Source organism: Pinus tabuliformis, chromosome 2_1 (genome assembly GCF_031772625.1).
Source record: "Pinus tabuliformis cultivar Carrire ecotype Pingquan chromosome 2_1, CPIR1, whole genome shotgun sequence".
Lineage (NCBI taxonomy): Eukaryota > Viridiplantae > Streptophyta > Pinopsida > Pinales > Pinaceae > Pinus > Pinus tabuliformis.
The window spans coordinates 283,182,012-283,203,990 of NC_142299.1; positions in this window are offsets into that span (position 1 = coordinate 283,182,012).

A 21,979-nucleotide genomic window follows, 5' to 3' on the forward strand; every position below is an offset into this window, starting at 1 on the left:
GATAGCCCCATTTGTTGCCCAACATCTCCCCCCAACTAGCCTTTTGCATGCCCTCATGCAGTTTGCCACCTCCACAGGTTTGGATTTTGCAGACTGTAGGCTTCCTGAAGCTGAGCGAGATCATATTCTCCAGCCATCTCTATTCCTAGAACTTTAAAACCATCTGAAATTAGGACTTCCTTCCACCAATCTCCCGAGACATTATATGGTGGAGTGTAATTTTCTACAGGCAACCAAATAGTAGGAAACTGAAACCATATCCCCATCCACTGGACCCCACATGTTCGGACACATACCACACATATGGGCACTCTGGGGTGCACTCGTGCAAAATTTGGTACCCCAAAAGTTTCCTTGTTCCGGACAGCTGTATGTGACATCATCCACCTCTTCTAATAGCAATCAAGGGCCTCATCTTGAAATGTGACTAATTGCTGACACAAAGATCAAGGCACCAACTTTGTGTCCTCAACATTCTATCTTTCTTCTCCTCAATTCCCAAAAAGGTGTTGTGTTTAGTGAACATGGTGATTGACCTCTCATGTTCTCCTCTTACTATAAATGGCTTTGTAACCTGATTGGATTCAAATGTCTTAGAAGCCTTCCGCCAGCTAATCTAATTGAAAGTGTAAGAGGTGAGGGCCCTTAAATGAATGTCCCCCACAAATGGGACCGCATTGAATTCTCTGTCCCGACGCAATAAATACCCATGCAGGTAAAACTCACACATCAAATGTTGAGTTGGCAGGTCATGGCTCCTCATTATTCGGAGGAATTGTACACCGTCTTCTATTTCATAACTAATCTCACTTTTGATGCTCTCCATGCAGAATAAAGAAAATGTTCATGAAAAATAAAGAATAACAAGAAGCAGGGGGCGATGTGCCATCACCTCTTGCGCCAAATTAAGCATCTGCTACTTATCATTCTTCAGCTCTGCCACTTGCTTTTCCACCTGCTCCATTTTGAGCTGTTGCTTTGCATGCCTTAATCTCATGATATCTATGCACTCCACATATTCAAAAATGGTTGTGAAGGCTCGTTCCTGAGTTCTTCTAGCTTCATTTTGATACCAAGCCGCAGTAGATTTCTAAGTCTGCACTTTGGCCGTTATGGCATACTCACAGTCTTCAAACAATTGCTCGACCGGGTCTGTTTGAGTGGAAGCAGAGGTTGTGGCTACCTGGTCAGTCTAAGTCTCTGCTTCTACTCCAATGGCCTTAGACTTTTTAGCTTGCCGCTTGTATTTCTTCATTCACTTCTGCATTTTGTGTACCTGCTTCCTTAGTTTCCTGACCTCCATCTTAAGCCGCATTATCTCATTAAACTGCAGCTGATATTTTTGTTTGACTGGGAGTCTTTGTTGTTCACATAGCTCTACCCATTCCTGCTTAACCAAAACTTCCTCAGTTTCGATAGCTGGAGGTAAATCCCCCAAGATGGCTTCTGTTGCGACGACTGTCAGGTTTTCCTCCACTACCCGTTCTTCTTCGATTATCTCTTGCTTCACGACCTTCTCACCTGGATTTTCCATTGGCTCATTTGTCGGGACCACTTCTCTTAGTCCCTCCTATTCGCCAACAGCTACTTCCTCCTATTGCATGCTCATCGCAACCAGTGGTGCCCTTGCGAGATGCTCTCCTGCTAATGTGTCTGTTGGAATCCTTCCCGGTTCCCTAGCCTCAAGGACCTCTACCTCTTTTCTCCTTTCAGGCTCCGAAGTGCCTGTCGCCTGAGTAGCATCCACCCCACACGGTTGTGGCCTCTGTGATAAATTCAAATCTAGAGGAATGGCGAGATCTTCTTCTTTGTGCCAAGGGGAACGAGTTACCCTTGCTCCTCTTGGGATAGAGGAGAAAAATGAGAACTGGCACGAGTCTTCAATGTTGGTCCCAAGGTCGACATTGGTTCTTATGGGTCAGCGCCAACCTCATGCCCTAGTTCTCCCAGAGCTTCCTCCATGGGTTCCATGGCTTCCCTAGCTCTAGGCCCCTCTTGTCCTTGTTCCTCCTCTTCCATGGGTTCGATGGTCGGGGTGGTCACGACCTCTTCTTCATTCGGGTTATCCTCCTCCATCAGCTCCATGGTGGTAGGAGGTCCTTGTGGGGTACCCTCAGTCGCAATATCGACCAATTCACCCACTCTTTCCTATTGTGGTCCTGCCTCTGTGGTTATCATGCTATCAAATTGCTCTGCTAGTTCCATAGGCGAGGCTGGTTCTTGTGGGACAGCCTCAGCTGTGGTACTAGTGGGCCCTTTTGTGTCAACTCCCACATCTTCCATTAGCTCCATGGTTTTGGCTTACTCTTGGGGAGCAACCTCTTCTTCAAATTCTTCAGCTTCCATCTCCATCTCTTTTGGTTCCTCCTGGTCAACATAATCATCTTCTCCTGCATTTTCTTCCTCCATGGCTTCTGGTTCATCTTCCCTAGTAGCCACGGCAGCTGCTACTTCTTCCTCTGTGGAATCCTGAAATAGTTCCCACGGGATCGAGATTCGTCTGATGGCATTCATTACTAACAACTGAACCAGCCTATGGTGGGTGATGGCCGCCAATACCTTTCATGACCCCTGAGCCAAATGTGCCATTAGGTGAAGGCTTCTCAATAGGAAATAAGGCACATTCATTGAGAAAGCCTCTGCTTGGGGAAATCGCAGGTGAGCTAGTATGCAGAGATGGTATTTGAATATGGTGGAGTATCTCCCTTCACAAGTCATATATTTTATGACAAACTCTGCTACTCCTCCCCATGGATGCGGTAGCGAGTTTCGGTCATATCCCTGACCCTTCTGCACGATGCTTTCTCCCGCCTGTAAAAAGGCTTCGGAAAACTCCAAAAGCATAATCCTTCTTGAAAACCATCGCTAACCATTTTGAGGGAGCCCACTGACCTCTGCAATAGCTTCCTCTGTTACACGAATTTCAATTCCACGGACCTGAGAGCTTTCTTCTCCCATGTTGAGTGCAAATTCTGCCGCAATTTCTTTGTTTGACCCTCTCAACCTGTCGAAGTAAACATTCCAGCCTGCATTCTCAATGACCTGCCATACCTCCTGATTGCTACGAATTCTCATTGTATCTTCAGGCTCATGCCACACAGATCGTCCACCTGTCGTTGTAGAGGCAGGATCAACACGATGAATGTAGTTAGTGTTATCACCCCAAGAAACTCTCCTAGGTTGTATATTAGAGATGCTCGGGAACATTACAAACTCAACAAAAATGTTGGAAAATGGTGGATGAATGGAAGGAATGATGCATATTCAAGCCAGATAACCACTTCTACTATGCTTAACCCCAGACATGGGTGAACACCCCCAGACTAAAAGGCTTTAGACCACCAATTACTCACAGTTTAAGGCATAGGTGAACATGGAGAATACTGACCACACCAGCATATGCGTAAGACCATGTGATGGCCGGCTGCAACTAGTAGAAAGGTCTGTAAATCCATTTCCTAATGCACAGACAGGATGACAGCTCTCTCGCACTAAGAAAATAGAAACCTACATACACCTTCAATAATACATACTAGATTCTAACACAGAGGTGGGATGACAGCCCCTCTAATGCTAAACATCAAGAGCACATGAAAAATGTATAACAGGCGCAGCCTGGAACAAAGAAGAAGTGGAAAGTGAGCAATTAACAACAAAAGAAGCTTGCATTAACCGAAAATGAAGACCAGACGCTGCAGGTATAACAGTAGTTACAGTCTTCAGAAATTGAACTTTACATCAAAACAATATCCGTCAACCCTCATTACATCTTGTTTCTCAGTATATATGGAGGTTGATTACAAAAATATCTGCTATCCTATGTGTGGAGGGGTCATAATGGACCACCAACCACCTTAACTTTCTGATATGGGTCTCTGTTACAATCTGATTATTTTAGTGAACAAAATGACCCTTTCTAGTACTCTGTTGTACTTCACAAACTGGTGGAGTGCTATATTAAAGGAGTTCCATAACTAATAAATGTGTTTATCTGCTCAAGGTTGTCCTTCTCGTCCTTCGGATGTACAATGCGTTGAATGAAGTAGTTGAAGCTTAACTGCGCAGAGCTGGTAGACAATCGCCTTCATCCCTTGGAAGCATGTTAGAGGCCAAACACACGAAAACTACATGGAAAATGAATGAAGGGCTAGGAATAAATGTTAGCCATCGGATGGAACTGACGGATGGTTGAGATCTCATGGTGGGAGGCGATGGGAAGACGCGGGGTGGAGTGACTACGAGCCGTCGGATCACATATATGGACGGCGGAGATCAGTCTATGGAGGATATCGGAAGATAGGGGAGCAGGGAGATCGCGGGCCGTTGGATCTCGGGCGGGGAGATCCAACGGTCGACGGGCGTGGAAGCTGCAGGGAATTTAATGGCCGGGAACGTGGTTTAGGGCGGATGGCGGTAATTATCGCACCACTTTTGGTGTGTGGCGGTATTGTACAACAACCAGCAATCACAGTAGGAGGGCGACACATGGACGATGGGATAGGCAGAAAACCGCCGCGATCACGAGTTAACGCGCGGGCAAGTTTCGGCAGTGGGAGGTGCGACTGCCGTCCGATCACGGTGGGAATGATCGAACAATGGGGATTAATCGCACAAGTTTATTAATTGATGTGATAGGGGAGGGCCTCGTTGGTAGCACTTTTTTCATATGCGCGCGGTTATACAGGTTAAGACCTTAGCGCCAGGGTTTTGAGGTAAAAGGGCTTACATAGGGGAACACACCGAATTGGCGGATAACACTTGCTTCGGAGGTTATATGACTGTGGTTGCATGACAACTTAAATTTGGCGCCCGAGAGCCAAAGAAATCAAGGTTTATACTAAATATTGGAGTAAAACAGGGATAGCGGGGATTATGGAGTTATAAGGAAAATGAAGGAGAAGAGGGAATGGAGAGGTTTAGGAAGGAAAACAGAGATAGCAAGGTGAAAGGAAGTAAGCGGGGAAAAAGGGAAAGGCGAGGATAACCATTGTAAACCATCTTTGAGCCAACAACTAAGGACCAAGCTTATTCCTCCTCCTCAAAAAACAACAACATGTGGCAGGGCTAACACTAGCTCCTTCTGGGGATGAGATCCTCCCTGTGAGCTCTCAAGAACCTGCAGACCATTGCCTTTCCAATTGAAAGAAAATTAGCCAAAATTCCTAGTGTTCCATTGGGCATGGAGTCTACTTTGCCTACACAAAACTGATAAAAAAAAAATATTTACAACTTTTAAGGCTAAGGACCTTAAACAACATAATTTTTCAGAAAACGCCCATTAACTGGGCCATCAAAAACTGCTTCTTCCCCCATAGTTTTTAGTATGAAAGTGTTGTTCCCTTGAATCTGAGAAATGATGAAAGGCCCTGTCCAAAAAGCATAAAATTTCCCATGATTGCCTTTCTTTTCTTTTATTGCATCCCACTTCAAAACCAAGTCTCCAACTTGAAAATTATATGTCTTTGTCTTCCTGTCAAAAGCTTCCTTGATCTTTTTCTGATGTGCTACAGCGTTTTCAACCAGCTGTTCTCTAATTTGATGTACCTCTGCTAAATTAGTGATCCTCCTTGCCATGTCTTCTTCTTCATTATGTTCTTCTTGGAGGAATTTTGCCAGAGGGAGAGTTAACTGAATTAGGAATACAGCTTCAGTACCATATACCAACCTAAATGGAGAATTCCCTATGGATTTCTTAATGGTCACTCTATCAGCCCATAGTGCATATTTGAGCTTAGCATCCCAATTCCTTTTATTGTCCTCCAGCAGCTTCTTAATTATCCTTATCAGGCTTTTATTTGAATATTCTACTAGACCATTTCCTTGAGGATAATATGTGGTGGAATGAACCAGTTTAATACCCATTGAATCACACATATCCACCAATTCCTTTACCCTGAAGGTTGTTGCATTGTCTATGACTAACTTATGTGGACAACCAAATCTGGTAAAGATATTCTCTGTCAAAAACTTCATGACCACATTATGATCAGCCTTTCTGGTAGGAATTGCTTCAATCCACTTGGTAAAATAATCAGTGGCTACTAATATCCATCTATGCTAGCCACTAGAATGTGGATTGATTTCTCCAATAAAATCCAAGCTCCACTGCTGAAAATGTCCGTTTGCATGTATTGGTTTTAGGGGCAGGGACTTCAATTGTTGCTTTCCTTCAAATCTTTGGCACCTGTCACAAGATTTAACAAATGAAAATACATCAGAAAATAAGTAGGGTCAGTAATATCTAGCTCTGAGGATCTTGTGGGCTGTGGTTTTCCAATAATGGTGCCCTCCACACATGCTGGAATGGAACTGCTGCATAACTTCTATTGACTGTTCTTTGTCCAGACACCTCAAAAGCACTCCAGATGGATCCCTCCAGTAGAGCAGATTTTCATTAATGCAATATTTAGCTTCCCTAAGCTTTATATTTCTAGCATGACTTTGAGTAAATCCTGAAGGAATTTCTAGATTCAGCAAAAAATTAATTACTGCAGAATACCAATCACAAGAAGCTAGATTTTCTGCTACTCACTGCTTTCTGTCTAGTTCAGCTGCTTCCTCTTCTTCATCTGTCTGACCACTTTCTGCAATTGTGCACAGGAAATCAATATCCAATGATCTGCAATTTTCTTCAGCTAATAACTTGGCAAGACCTTGACCTCTGACAAGTTTGGTGGGCTTCAGTTCTATATTAAATTCAATTAGCTTTGCAATCCATTTAGCCCTTCTTCCATCAGCATCGGGTTGTGTTAAGACATCTTTTATTGCAGCAGAGGGTACATATGCAATTATCTTGGAATGCAAGATATAAACTCTGAAAGCTTTCAAGGATTTGATAAGGGCATATGCTTGTTTTTCAATAATTTCATACCTGAGCTCAGCCTCCCTCAAGCTTTTGCTGAAAAATTCCACCAAATGCTTTGAGCCTTCTTCATCTGCTTGCAATAGAATAGCTGCAATGGTGTCTTCCGAGGCAAATGAGAATACATGGAACTCCTTGCTGTAGTCTGGACTTATTAAAGTGGGAGCCTCCATAATAGCTTTTTTAATGGACTCAAAAGATCCTCTTGCTGCATCAGTCCATCTGACCTCTGGCCCTTTCTTCAACATGGAGGTAACATGCTTCACCAATTCTGCAAAATTTGGTATAAACCTCCTTACAAAATTAATTTTTCCCAAAAAGGATTGGATATCTTTCTTCGATCTTGCGACAGACAAAGTCTGTATTACTTTTACTCTTTCTGGGTCAATTTGAACACCTGCAGCAGAAATAACATGTCCTAACAACTTGCCTTCTTCTAGAGAAAATTGTGACTTTTTAGGATTGACTGCAATCCCAAACCATCTGCATTTCAAAAACACCTTTTCAAATGATGTAAATGATTTTGATGGTTGTTGGAGTATATTGTTATGTCATCAAGGTAGATAAGGACAAATTTATCCTTCTCTCCTACAAATGTGGTATCCATAGCTCTCTGAAAGGTTGCTCCAACATTCATCAATCCAAAAGGCATCTTGGCATACATAAAAGTGCCCCAAGGAGTGGTAAATGCAGTCTTCTCTTGGTCATTTGGATGAATATAAATCTGATTAAACCCTAAAAATCCATCCAAGAAAGACAATACTTTGGCTCATGAGAACTTTTGCAGCAAATGCTCCATCTTAGGTAGAGGATAGTTGTCTTTCTTAGAGAATTTGTTTAAGTTTCTGAAATCAACACACAGTCTGATTTATCCACTTTTCTTCCTCACCACTACTAGATTGGCTACCCATTTGGAATATCTAAGACGAACTATAATCTTGGCAGCCATCAATTTTTTAATTTCTTTTTCAATTAGAGGAAGAAGCATAGGATTTATTGGTCTCAGCTTTTGTATGAAAGGAATAGTGTCTTTCTCTAAAATGATTTTATGCTGAATAATCTTTTTATCATAAGTTTTCAGGTCACTATACACCCAGGCAAACACATCAACAAATTGCTTCATTAATTTGCAGTATTCAGAACTTTGGTCAGCAGACAGATGAGTGGACAAATTTATGTATCTAGGCTGACTTGGACACCCTATATCATGCTTACAAACTGTAGATTGGTCTTCTTTTTGGGCAACCTTATAAGGCACATCATTCTGGTCAAACAGTCTTTCTAAAGGAATTAAACCCTTAGGTATATGATTGTTGGGAAGTTGGACAATGCTATTTTTACCAATTTTATTTCTAAGCTGGGATTGGGGGGTTTCTTCCAAGGCTTCATTTTCTTGTTCAATTTGCATTTCATAAAACTCATCAATGACTTGCAGAAACCTACTTATCTCATCATTATCTTAAAAAATTTTCCAATGCTGGACATTATCAGGCAAGGATGGTCTATATTTCATTTGCATTTCATAAACTAGTCAGGGAGGCATGGGAGGGACAAACATGCTAGCAGACACGGCAAGGGAATTAGCAAGCTAATTTTTGGCTCTAGGAATATATGAAATGCAGAAATAATCAAAAGAATCTATGATTCTCCATACCTCATCTCTGTATGCTTTCAACCTTGGGTGCTTTGCCTGAAATGTTTTATTTACTTGCTGAATGATCAAATCAGCATCTCCAAACACCTTTATGTTTCTGATTTCTCTATCTTTAGCTGCATTAACGCCCAACAGCAGAGCTTCATATTCTGTTATATTATTTGTGACTTGAAAAGCTAGCTTGAAAGACAACTGTGTGCTCTTCTGTTGTGGAGATATTAGCACCACCCCTACTCCTGCAGTCTCCCTGGAACATGCTCCATCAAAGAACATCTTCCAAACCTGACTTCTTTGCTCTTCTTCGGCTTGATTTATTGGTTTCCTAAGCTGCATTGAAGCCTTCTGAGATTCTTCTATTTGGAGAATACATGCTCCAAAATCGGTGTCCACTACATATATGGGATGATTAGTAGGATTTTCTCATCACTGATGATGTATGCCAATTGTGCTTCTCTGTACAATCTCCTACTTTATCCTCCAAAAACTGGGACAGTGGCATAAGATAGATCATTCTGTAATGTCCCACCTAGCCTCTTAATCCATCCTCTGAACAACAACATGCCAAACTTAGGGGGGACATCTGCTACCACAATATCCATCATCATACTCTTCATGGGCAACTAGGTTAGGGTAATGGCTAAATCTTTAATCAATCCCATACATTTTACCTTTTTTGAATCAAAAGAGAACAAATCATGATAAGGTCTGGTGATGTCAAGGCCTAATTCTTCCATGACAGCTTTAGGCATCAAATTGTGGCTGGCCCCTATATCTAGTAGGCAATTGTGGAGGATTTTATCATGAATGGTCAAGGAGACATAAAAAGATGGAGAATTACTATCAGCAAGTTCAATCATGGGGCTAAGCACAACAACAGGCTTATCATCTTGCAAATTGACAGAGTCTGTTATCACCTAGAACTACAGTCACATGTATATAATTTTTGTCCAAAGTTCACTGTCAAAAATTGGTGTCAAATGGGTTTTGTCCTATGTTTCTTACTTAGGGGTCATGTTTCTAAAGGGTCTTGATGTGAATCATTATCTAATACTATTGGTCATCCTCCATCATGATTGCATAAACCATGTATTATCTTGTACATGTCACTGGTCCTTTCCGTATTTTCGCAGCGCAGTCTTATTGGTTGATTTTGCAGCGCAATTATGTTTTAGCCATTTCGCAGCGCGTCAACATCCAGCCGTTTCGCAGCGCATTTTGCTAATTTATAACTATCTGCGCTACAAAATCGCGGATTCGGGCATTTTGCAGCGCAGATTCCTAAAGGGTCACGTCTGGGGATGAGTCATTGTCTCCGTCCGGTTATTGTCAGTTGGCGTACCTCCCAAACACTTATGAGCCATCACTCCACCAATAGATTCATAGGCATGCACATAAAAATCATTCAAACGGTTTTATCATGCATGGATGTTTTATGATGTTTGTAAATGATGCATAAAGTGGCCAGCTTGTGTGATAAGATATTCGAATTGCAAACGAGCCCGAGTTCCTTTTTCAAGTGAGTCTGATTACAAGCGAGCCTGCGTTCTAAAAAATTGAATTTGCCATTTGAGCTGAGGCTGGGGGTCATTCTCTGTGCAAAAATTTCGAAAGCGGAATGGAGAGGAAGGAGCATAGGTCTGGAAGATGTCAGAGAACAGAGCCTGAAGGATTGGACCTTGCATTGAGAGATGAAGGTGTGAGGAAAGCTTTCAAGGATGCTGGCTGTTGGAATTTCTGTGAGAAGCTGCAGGGTGGTCATGCTCAGGTAACAAAAGAGTTTGCCTTAAACTTTACAGGTTTAAATTCTAAAGTATCTATGTTAGAGGTTCAAGTATCTCCAGAGGCAATTGCTAATGTAACTGAGATTCCAAGAGGGGGGCAGGAATGGTTCAAGAACTTCAAATTTGATATGAACCCCTGCAAAGAGTTCTTGAAAGAAGCATATGTGAATGAAGATCTAACAAAGGCTGTACCTAGAAATTATGTTAAGGAGCACTATTCCCTTCTTCTTACCTGTATTCAAAAGTATTTAACCTGTGAGGGGAGATATAATAAGGTTTACTCCTATCATTTTAAGTTGTTGTTGCATTTTACGGGTAAGGCATCTATAGATATTCCATTTTACTTGTTTCATAGTCTCAGCAAGATGTGTGACAAAGTTCAATTAAGGAAGGATGACTGTGAGACATCATTATTTCACCATGGTTTAGTGAAACTGTTAGTGCTGGATGGTCTTCAGAAAATTGGTAGGGATTGGAACTCTTTTATCTTTATGGCTGGTTTCCAGAGTAAAACAGGCCTTACTCCACAGCCGGTTAGAGAAAGAGAAGAATCAGTTGAGGAACCCACAATAGCTGAGCTTAGAAAGGAGGTAAAGGATAAAAAGAAGACCAAGTCTAAATTGAAAAAATCAGTGAAGCCCTTGGTTATTAAAGAGCCACCTCAACCATCATCAAAAGAGGAGGTCAAGCACAAGAAAGATGTACCTGGATCAAGTGGGTCTGAAAAAGTATCAAGAGTTAAGACCAGGAGTCAAATAAGCAAAGAAAAGGGAAAATCAGTAGCTGTTGAGGAAAGTCCAATATCTAAGGCCAGCTTGAGTGATTTGCTTGAGGCCATTGAGTTTGAGCAGGTTGAACCAGTGCATATTGAACCAATGCACATTGATTTGACTCAATCATCACCGGAGAGCACTAAAAAATCCAAAGCTTCAAAGAGACTAAGGTTTGATGAACCTGGTGAGGAATTTATTTTCAAACCACGAAGGCCGGTTACAAGGAAACAAGTAAGGGAAGCTGAGAAGCTGCATAAAGGAGAGAAAGTTGTAAAGGTGCCTAGAATAGAGGTAGTTGAAGAATTGTCTAGAACAGAGGAGGCAGAACAAATCAAGCAAAAAGGCAAGAACAGAACAGTCATTATTTCCCAAGGGGGTAATATCATAGCCATAAAGAACCAGATGGAGGCAGCAAAAGATGAAATTGCCAAGGCAAAGAATGTCACTAGGGAGCTTGCAGTCAGGTATGCCAACTATCGAAGAGCTGTGTTAAAAGGTAGTAAAAACCTAGTGGGTCAAGTGGATTCAGTGGCTGATGTGTATACATGGACAGTTCCAGCTCTCAAACAAGCTAAACTCATCAGAAAAATGAACATGCGTTTAAGAGCTGAAAACAAAGCTTTAAGGAGAGAGGTTGCAGATTTAAAAGCACAGCTAGGTTAACTGGCTGCTCATTGATGGTGAGAAAGGTCATATTCTAAGTTTTGTAAAATTTTGCTTAGTTCCTTATTTTGAAGGCATGAAGACCCTGCTATACATATCCAAGGTAAAAATGAGTTTTGCAAACAGGTGGCAGAGCAGTAAAAATCTCAAGGGAAATGGAAATTGTTTAAAACAGTTTCGCAGTTTCGTAGCGCGCTATGAAATTGCGAAACTGCTGTAGGTGTTGTTTTTAAAACACAGGCAAACAGTTTGAAAGAAGAATCAGAAATTTGCAAAGGGAACACCTCAGTGACATGAAAGGGATCAAAGGAAGCTGCTACAGCCATTCAACATATGCCAGGTGTACCTTTAACAAAAGGTGAAATCTTTTAACCTAAGTTTAAGATTTTTTGGTTATAAAGCCACTTTATTCTCGGTGATTAGGGTTTTGAGGGAGCTGCATACGAGAAGTTGGTTGGCACACATGTCCATCAAAGAAGCTTCAAGCATATCAGAAACATGGTGATGCCCTATATTCTTGGCTCATTAAAGACTTAAAGTACCTGCTGTTGAATACTTGAAGTGATGGAGGACCAGAACCGAAAATTTAGGGATATTCTCATCCAACATGGAGCGGATCAAGGCCTTCAGTATCCAAAGCCAACATGGGACATTAATTGCTCATCTCATGCCATCTCAGCCAAACGAAGAGGAAGCCAAGTGTCAAAGCTGCAAGGAGGAATCAAATTATGAAGAAGATAGAGTTAGAGTTATAACCAAATTAGAACTCTTTAGAACTTCTGTTAGTGGTTATTGTATTAAATAGTTTGTTAAAAGCAGATAGGTGTCATTAGTGGCAGTCATCGAGCTCCCCTCATGCTGGAGGAGGAAGCTCCAAGTAGTTAGAGTCATGTTTCTATATATAGCTGAATGATCGATGTAATTAGGGTTGGATGTTTTTGAGAAACAGAGTTTATTTTGGCTTATGTAAGAACTTGTTTTCAGTAATACAAATGACTGCTTTTTCTTCTCAGGATTCATACATTGTTTCAGATGCTCAAGATATATGTGGTTTTGTTTTATCCTTTATGTTTTACAGCTTTATAGATACACAATCACTCAGAATTCACTCTGCTGCTCTGATTTCCTGTGTGTATTTGTAAGTTGAGGTTTATTTGAGAGGTGTCTTGAGTGTTTAAACATTACATGCCCTGACTTCTATGAATGAGTAGTTTTATAGTTTGCTGAAGTGATGATTAACTCCATGAGCCCAATGGAAGTCTTTGTAATGTCTGTCCAGCCAACTTATGTGTTAAATTTACTTTGCAAGAGTTAGCCATCTCATCATTATTTAAAATCAATAACCCTTTGAGAGAGCCCTCTCAGGCTAAGGAGGCTAAGCCTTAGTCAAAAGTCTGGTTTGAAATAGTTACACAGAGTCTTACTGATTAGCAGCCTTCAGTGCTTGATTTTGTGATAACATTTTGGTGCGTCTGCCGGGAGCCTGAAGATTACTCATTCCCGAAATTTTAAGATTGAACTTCTGAAGGTAGCAGGAGCTCAAAAAAGGTTTTCGAGGCTGCATTCTACCTTGGTGACTCCATTAATTCTTAAAGTTTAAAAGGTGGCTTCGAGAGGAAGATATACAAGGAGTAATCCTGACCCAAACCCACCTAGTCCTGTGGAGAATCCTAATATCATCTCAAGGAGTAAACAAAGATTTTCTGATATACCAGGTACTTCAAATATTTCAAAGTCTTTGTTTCCTGAGTTTGCTAGAAGTCCTGAAGATAAAATTGTTGATGATAAAGTTCAAGAAGTTTTGTTGAGGTCTGAAAACGAAGAAGAACTTATTGGTATCATTTTGGATTTACAAAAGAGAGGCATTGATACTTCATCTTTAGTGTCACAAAAAGATAAAGAAGAGTTTTGGGAAATTGTTACTTCTGAATTGTTATTAGAAGAGGAGGACTTGAAACAGCTCAAGGAGCTTGACCCTTTTGAAGTTTTGCTTAAATCTAAAACTGGTTTACCTCTCCCAAATTGGAGTTCTTTTGTCAGTGGTTTACAAAGTCCCAATAGCCCTTTCCGTACTCATACTTTATCTTCTGCCTCTGCTAGTCCAAATAGTCCTCAGACAACATCTCATACTAGTTCTGGTCCCTCTGGTCATACAATACCTGTTGTCACTGTTCCTCCATTCATTATGGCTGTACCTGCTAGGTATGCTCCTCTAGCTCTCCCTGCTGTTTTGCATGATCTCCCTAGTAAATATGCTGCTAGAATTCCAACATGGGGAGGAGATGAAGACATTACAGCTGAAGAACATGTGGATAGATTCAATGATTTTATTGATAGGGAGGAAGTGGATGATGAAGATGTAAAATTAAGACTGTTTGCTCAAACTTTTATTGGGGAAGTCCGAAAATGGTTTAAAGCCCTGGGAGCTGGTAGCATTCATAGTTGGGCTGAGTTTGAAGATAGTTTTCTGAGGAAATGGGGAAATAGAACTAATCCTGTTCAAGCCCTCACTGAATATAATAGTCTAAGAAGAGCTCCAGATGAAACTGTTCAAAACTTTTCTAAGAGGTTTAATAAAGTATATAATTCCATTCCAGCACATTTGAAACCTCCTGGAGCTTTGGCACAGTTAAGATATGCTGAGTCATTTGACTCAGATTTCTCTCTTTTACTCAGAGAAAGAGAGTCTGCTACTCTGGCTGAAATGCAAAATGATGCAATCAAGGTAGATGTGAATATGCTTGCTGCTAAGAAGTCGAAGATGGCAAAGACTAAGATAAAGGAAGAGGAGAAGCCTTCTACCTCTGCTCAAGAAGATAAATTTGAAACCATGATGAAAACCATGGAGAAATTGATGGACCAATTAGCACTTGGGAATACTGCTGCTCCCCAAGCACAACAAGAGCCTCGGTTTAGGAACCCTCAGTTTAGAAGGCCTCAAAATCAGCAAAGGCCAAGAGACAATAGAAACCAGCAAGCAGATCCTCCAGTGAGACCTCCTTTCCAACAAAACATGGTGGATGAAGAAGAAGAACCTGAAGTACCTGAGGAATCTATTCATTGTTTTGGTGAGGAAGACTCAGAAATTTTCTTAACTAAGGAGGAACATGATGAGTCTAGTTTGGTAAAAGCAGAAGAGGAGCCTTCAGATTTCTTAAAGGGTTATCAGCATGCCATATTTGAAATTCAGAAGCAGTACAATCTCAGAAACCGAGATGTCCCTATTACAGCAAATAAAGCACAGCCCAAGAAGAATGTTTCAAAGGCAGTTGAAGATAAAAAGGAAAAGTCAAAGCAGATTGATGGTAAAGGTGATTCCCCTCTTGATAGGAAGGATATTCAAACCCCTGCTCCTCCTAAGGAAGTTGAAAAGTCTACTTTTGTTTTTAATATAGAAAATGAGATTGCAAAAATTAAAATATCAGTCCCATTCAATGAAATCCTGAAAGTAGACAAATATAGAAGCAAGATTGTGGAAATGCTTAATTCTCCACCAGGAGGGGCTGATATTCTAAATGTGCAAGAGGATAATCCTATTATCTGTTTAGGTCCAAGACTTGAGGATGAACAAAATGATGAGTTTCCTCCTTTTTATATAAGCATTAATATCCATGATATGACTCTACATAATGCTATGCTGGATTCAGGGGCATCACATAATCTCATGCCTAAGGTAATCATGGAAAGATTGGGATTAGAAGTAACTAGACCATACAAGGACTTATTTTCTTTTGATTCAAAGAGAGTTCATTGCATTGGGTTGATAAAAGATGTTGTTGTGGCACTCACACAAATCCCAGCAAAAACAACTGTCATGGACATTGTTGTTGCAGACATTCCACCTAAGTTTGGGATGCTTCTTTCAAGGTCATGGGCAGCAAAAATCAAGGGTACCATGCAAATGGATCTGACATATGCTACCATTCCAGTGTTTGGTGAACAAAGGAGGTTGTATCGTGAAACAAGGATGGCATATATGGTAAGCAGCAAGGACAAGCCTCAGAATTTTCCTATTTACTCTTGTGATACAGGCCTTGGATCAGCTATTCTTTTCAATGAATCAGTTGGAAAAGAATCACAAGATGAACATGCAGAAAATCAGTGTCAGGAGGTACAGCAAAGAAATGAAAGAGACATCACTGGTTGCTGGTCCCTATACTTTGATGGAGCAGCAGGAAAAGAAGGCGCAGGAGCTGGGATTTGGATCACTAGTCCAACTGAAGAAAGTAAGTTTCTGTCATACAAACTTAACTTTGATTGTACCAATAACATGGCTGAGTATGAGTCTCTGGTATTAGGCTTAGAAACCTTGATAGAGTTGAAGGCAAAGAACATTGCTGTTTGTGGAGATTCTGAATTAATTATAAAGCAAGTTCAAGGTGCATATCAAACAAAGGATGCAAGGATGAGAGCCTACAGAAATTTAGTGTTGGAATTGTTGGAAAAATTTCAATCCTATACCTTCAGTATAAAAACCAGAGATCAAAATTCTGTTGCAGATTCTCTTGCTGTTGCAGCTAGTCTTTTTATTATTCCTAAACATTCTTCTGATAGCTATGAAGTGAAGGTTCGCCATAGACCAGTCATCCCAGACAATATCATAAACTGGCAAGTCTTTGAAGATGATCAGCAGGTAAGAAATTTTCTTGAATTGAAAGAGGAATTTGAGCATAATCAAATAGATCAGCAGAATATGTTAACAGAGACAAGGGAAAAGTCTGAAGTGTTGCAGCTACAAAACAACTTAATTCCTAAAGGCCTTATTCCACTTGAAAAGTTATTTGATCAAAATGATATGTTTAAAGCACCAAGATTGCAAGCTAATGAAGAGGAAATAGAAAGCTGTAATTTGGGTGACTCAGTTGTGCCTAAATTATTAAGGAATTTAGACTTCTGTGATCCATAACATTGTTTAGATAATCTTCGGCAAAATCACATAACCAATCTTTTGTCGACGCGTTTCGAACCAACCAGTGTGGTTCATCGTCAGGACAAGTTGAAGAACCAATCCGGTTTAGCTGATTAAATAGAGTGTGCAGAGATTCCAATGGCTAATTTGACCTAATGCTCTTGGTCAAACCAATAATTCAATTATTAACATTTCTATAAATAGCTAAAACAGGTAAATATGTTAATTATATATAAGATCATACAATATCCATATTTATTATTTAAATATAATGGTCATAAGTTTGTTAAATAATCTATAATTATTATTATTCTAGTAATATTAATTAAGGATAAATAAATGTTACTCTTAGAATATAGTTATCTTAGGTAAAATATACCATTTTATTATTTATTATTTAAATATGATGGTCCATTCAAGAATAATATGTTTATTAATATATAGCTGTAATTCAAACTTATATAATAGTTAAACCATATAATAGTTGTAATTCAAACCTCTAAATAGGTAAATTTGTTAATTATATCTAAGGTTACAATCATTGAATAATCTAATATCCATGTTTATTATTTAAGTATAATAATCTATAATTGTTATTATTCTAATAATATTTAAATGTAAATAAATGTTACCATTTTATTACTTATTATTTAAGTATAATGGCCATTCGAAAAATAATAATAACTTTATTAATAAATCATATATATTTAATAATTCATAATACTAATATTATTAAAAACAAACACATGGAATTCTTAATAAATATTATAATTATTAGAATAAAATAATGTTCATGTTTATTAATACCAGAATAACTAATATTATTGTCATATCATATATATATATTTATTTATACTACTATCTAATTATATTTTAAACTTAATGGTCATTTGGTAAACTAGGTCTCCTTTAATATTTAAATTACTGATTTATATTTATTAAATGCTCAATATATACTCAATAATCTGTTATTCCATTATTAAAGTTAATTATGTCATTAGGTAAATATAATATTACTATAAGGTTTAAAAGGGATTTTTTATTAAGACATTAGTAAAGGAAGCATATTTAATCACAATAATGGAACCAAAAAATCTAATCCAATAATCTAATCATTTTCTAGACTTGGCTTGAAAGCTACATCATCTTCTTTCCCTCCCTGTTGTCAGTGCTCATTGTTGTCACCGTATTCATCACTTCTTACTTCCACAAACAAGGGCACGTGCCATTCTTCATTAGCACTCTCAAGGCTTCCATCATGAAACACTGCGTCTCTACTCGCAAAAACTTTATGAGTAGAGGGATTAAACATTTTGTAAGCCTTAAATTCTGTACAATACCCAACAAAAATACATTTGATAGCCTTTGAGTCAAGTTTCTTTCTATCTTCCTTTGGGATATGGGCAAAGACTTTGCTGCCAAAAACTCTCAAATGCTTAACTGCAAGCTTATAACCAAATAAAGCTTTAAAAGGAGTTTTGAAATCTAAACTTCTTGCTCGACTCCTATTCTTTAGATACACTGCAGTATTCATCGCTTCAGCCCAAAAACCATTAGAAAGATTCTTACCTTTTAACATACTGCGAGCACACTCCACAAGGGTTCTGTTTTTCCTCTCTTCAACCCCTTTTTGTTGAGGAGTGTGGGGTACTGTAAACTGCTACTGTATCCCATTATCTTTGCAGTGTTTGAGGACAAAAGCTTTCCCATTATAATGTTGTTGAACCCTCTAGTTACTAGTTATAAAGAAGCTAGTCAATATACTAATTAATCAATATATGTAATTATTTTTATTTAAATATTATAATGAAAAATATTTTTCCTAATTTTTAAAGCACACTGTCAAATCTAACTTAAACAATGACCTAATTACAGATAGCAAATCATACTCCTCTCCGCTCAACAAGAATGGGAAATGTGAGAACTCAGTGTGGCCATCAATTGACTTTTAACATCTTTATAGTCACCATTAAACACGTCGTAAACACGGATTTTTATTTTTGTTTTACCGAAGCAATAAATATCAGTCTGTGCATCAATTGGCTTCTCCAGTCGCGCTTCAAAAGATCGTAAATATCTTTTTACGTCACCGTGCAAATGGACGATGAGGTAGAGGAGTAGGAAAGGAGGTCCCCGGGCTCTTGCAGGGCTTTCACAAAGTCTTGCAAGAAGTTTTCAAACTTATTGACAACAACAACCTAACTTTGGAATTAGAAGACACAGTAGCAGTAAAGCAACACTGCTCTGGCATCAAAACCTACACTCGTAAATTAATCAAAATCCCACTGTCTCGAATTAATTAAAAACAGTTAATTAAATAGCTGGAGGTGGATAGCTTGCATTTAATTTTATACCTAAAGTTGTTGCCCAGTATTCGATGAGATGGGATCAACAACGCACACTTTTTCGGTATTCTTTGTTCCAATTTAACTAAATAAAAAGAAATATTTAAAGAAATATTATTGTGGGTGATGACTTTTATAATTACAATATTTATATTATTGCGGGTGATGATTTTTATAAAATAGTTGTACTAAGTATATTTTAAATAATGGATTTTTCAAAAAAAATATTAGTTATTATATTATGTATTCTTTTTGAAATTTGATTATTATTATTATAAAATAACATTTTTATATATTAATAATATATATAAAAGTATTAAGTAATTTAATTTGATGAAAATGAGTGTTTTAAAAATAAGGAATTCTTATTTACTGAACGAGATTTTTATATTAATTTGTTTTTTGCTATTATCATGATATTATATTTATTCATAAATAATGTAGATGAAAGTAATAGGTATTTTTGAAAAATGAGTTTGTCTCATAAACTAAATTTTAGTTATTCCAAAAGATTTCATCTAGGTATTTTTATATTATCATTTTCATATTTAAATAATATAAACCATTATTGTTATATTATCGTTTTTATATTTAAATAATATAAACTAAAACATTAAAATAATTGCACAAGTTGTGATTATAAATAATAATAATATGTGATTGTAGAAGATGTGATTATATATAATAATAATATATGATAGTGAAATATAGATATTGATGAAAATAAAAATATTTATACATGTATGGAAGAACGAGAGAATTGATATAAATATTTAAATATTAAATATTATATAGAAACATAAAAATAAAGATATTATATATCAGTCAAATATAAAGATCTAGAAGAAAGAGAGATTTTGAATTGATATAAATATTTAAATATAAAATATTATATAAAAACATAAAAATAAAGATATTATATATATTAGTCAAATATAAATATCTATATATTTATGGAAGAAAGAGAGATTTTGAATTGATATAAATATTTAAATATAAAATATTATATAAAGACATAAAAATAGAGATATTAAATATTAGTCAAATATAAATATCTTTATATTTATGGAAGAAAGAGAGATTTAGTATATATTTTAAAATATAAAATGTTATATATAATTATAAATAGAGATATTATATTTAAATATAAATTAAAATATCAAAATATGATATGTTATAGAAATATTGATATAATGCAAAATAATGTTATATGCTAAATAAAAATAAAGATATTACACTTAAATATAACTAGAAATATCATAAATATGATATCATATAAAATGATTGTTGCAATACAAATATACATATTACCTTACCATAATTTAAATGGTATTTTAATGTATTTATATTTGGATAAGTTTTGATTTCAGAACCCTATTAAATAGAGTGAAATTAAAATTAGCATAGGTCCATTTAAATTATAGAAATTTTTATATCTCTATGAATTCTAACATTAATCTATGCTATTGTGTTAAAATGAAGTGACATTCATCCTTAACCATCTTTATATCACAAATTCTTCAAAAATACACTACATTATTTAATTAATGAGAACCTTAGCTATCGTTGTGAGAAAAAATTATCATAATCATGGAAATATTCCCTTTACATTAATCTCATGAAAAAATATGTTTTTTTGTATAGATTATACTAGGATTGATAAAATCATTGTAGTATTTCCACTTTCTCCTACTATTGATTTGATTGTAAATCATTCTCTCAACTTTAAACATAATAGATATTTAATTGTTCATATTATCAATATTATGAATATCGCTATTTTCATTTCTATTCCAATAGTCTATACAAGCCCTAAAATCTCTAATCTCATGGTTACTACCATTATACTAAAAAAAAATGACAAGGATTCTATACTTATTCAGATTGGAAATTTGATATTATGTTTTAAACATATGCTCCCAACTTTAGAATCCATAGAAACAAAACTACTTTATTAAGGGAATTCGATAAGTATAATTTTTTGTTTAAAATTATCCACGTAATAAACTATGTTTTTATTTCTAAATTTTATTCCATCTCATTAGAGATGTTGTAAGTTTATACCCCCATAGAAGAATAGCTTAAATAATCAAAGTGGTGAAAATACGTATTTTTTTTTGTTAATATTAGTACAAAGCCTACTTTTTAAATTACTATGGATGTTTCGCTATAATACTTCATGACAATATATGTTGCAATTTTTCAAAATATCTTATATGTAGTGATTTACGTTAGATTGAAATCTAAAATTGTTATCTTAGAGTTAAAAATAAATAAATAAAAGAATCTATAAAAATCACACATTGTCCCCATAATGAGCACTAAATGTCTCCTATAAAAGCACAATATAGGGAAAACCCAATTACCATGTAAAGCATGTCCTTTGTTATAATGTAATTAGACACCAATCTAAGATATGTTACACAAATTTGACCTCTATCTATTATAATATCTTAGAATTCCTTACACTATATCACTAAGGTTCTCTCATTGTAGATATGACATACAACTTATGCATTTCTTATAATAATATATAGATAAACCTAAACAATTTAGGAATTATAATACTAAATTAAGAATCTAACTACACATAAATTACATCACAAACACATATACCTAGAACACTTATCTATTAAAAAATGTTAGAAGATGTTCCTCCTAGCCATAAGCCCTATTGCAACATTTTTTTTTTCAATAAGCCACTGTTGTGCTACGACTATATGTCTATCTCTTTATAATTTCTCTATATAGAGATAGAGGGAATTATTGGCAATTAAATTTGTAATTTTGTGTTCACTATTTTTTCCCTTTTTTTGCATCGAATGGAATGAGAGAAATGATCTAGAGTGAGTAATGAAAAGTTATTAATTGATATTATAACTACTAGATGGATTATAAAATACTTTGAAAGTGAAAACCAAATAATTAGACCTGATATACATGTAAAGGGGGTCTTCCGAAACGATGATAACATAATTTGAACTTACATAAT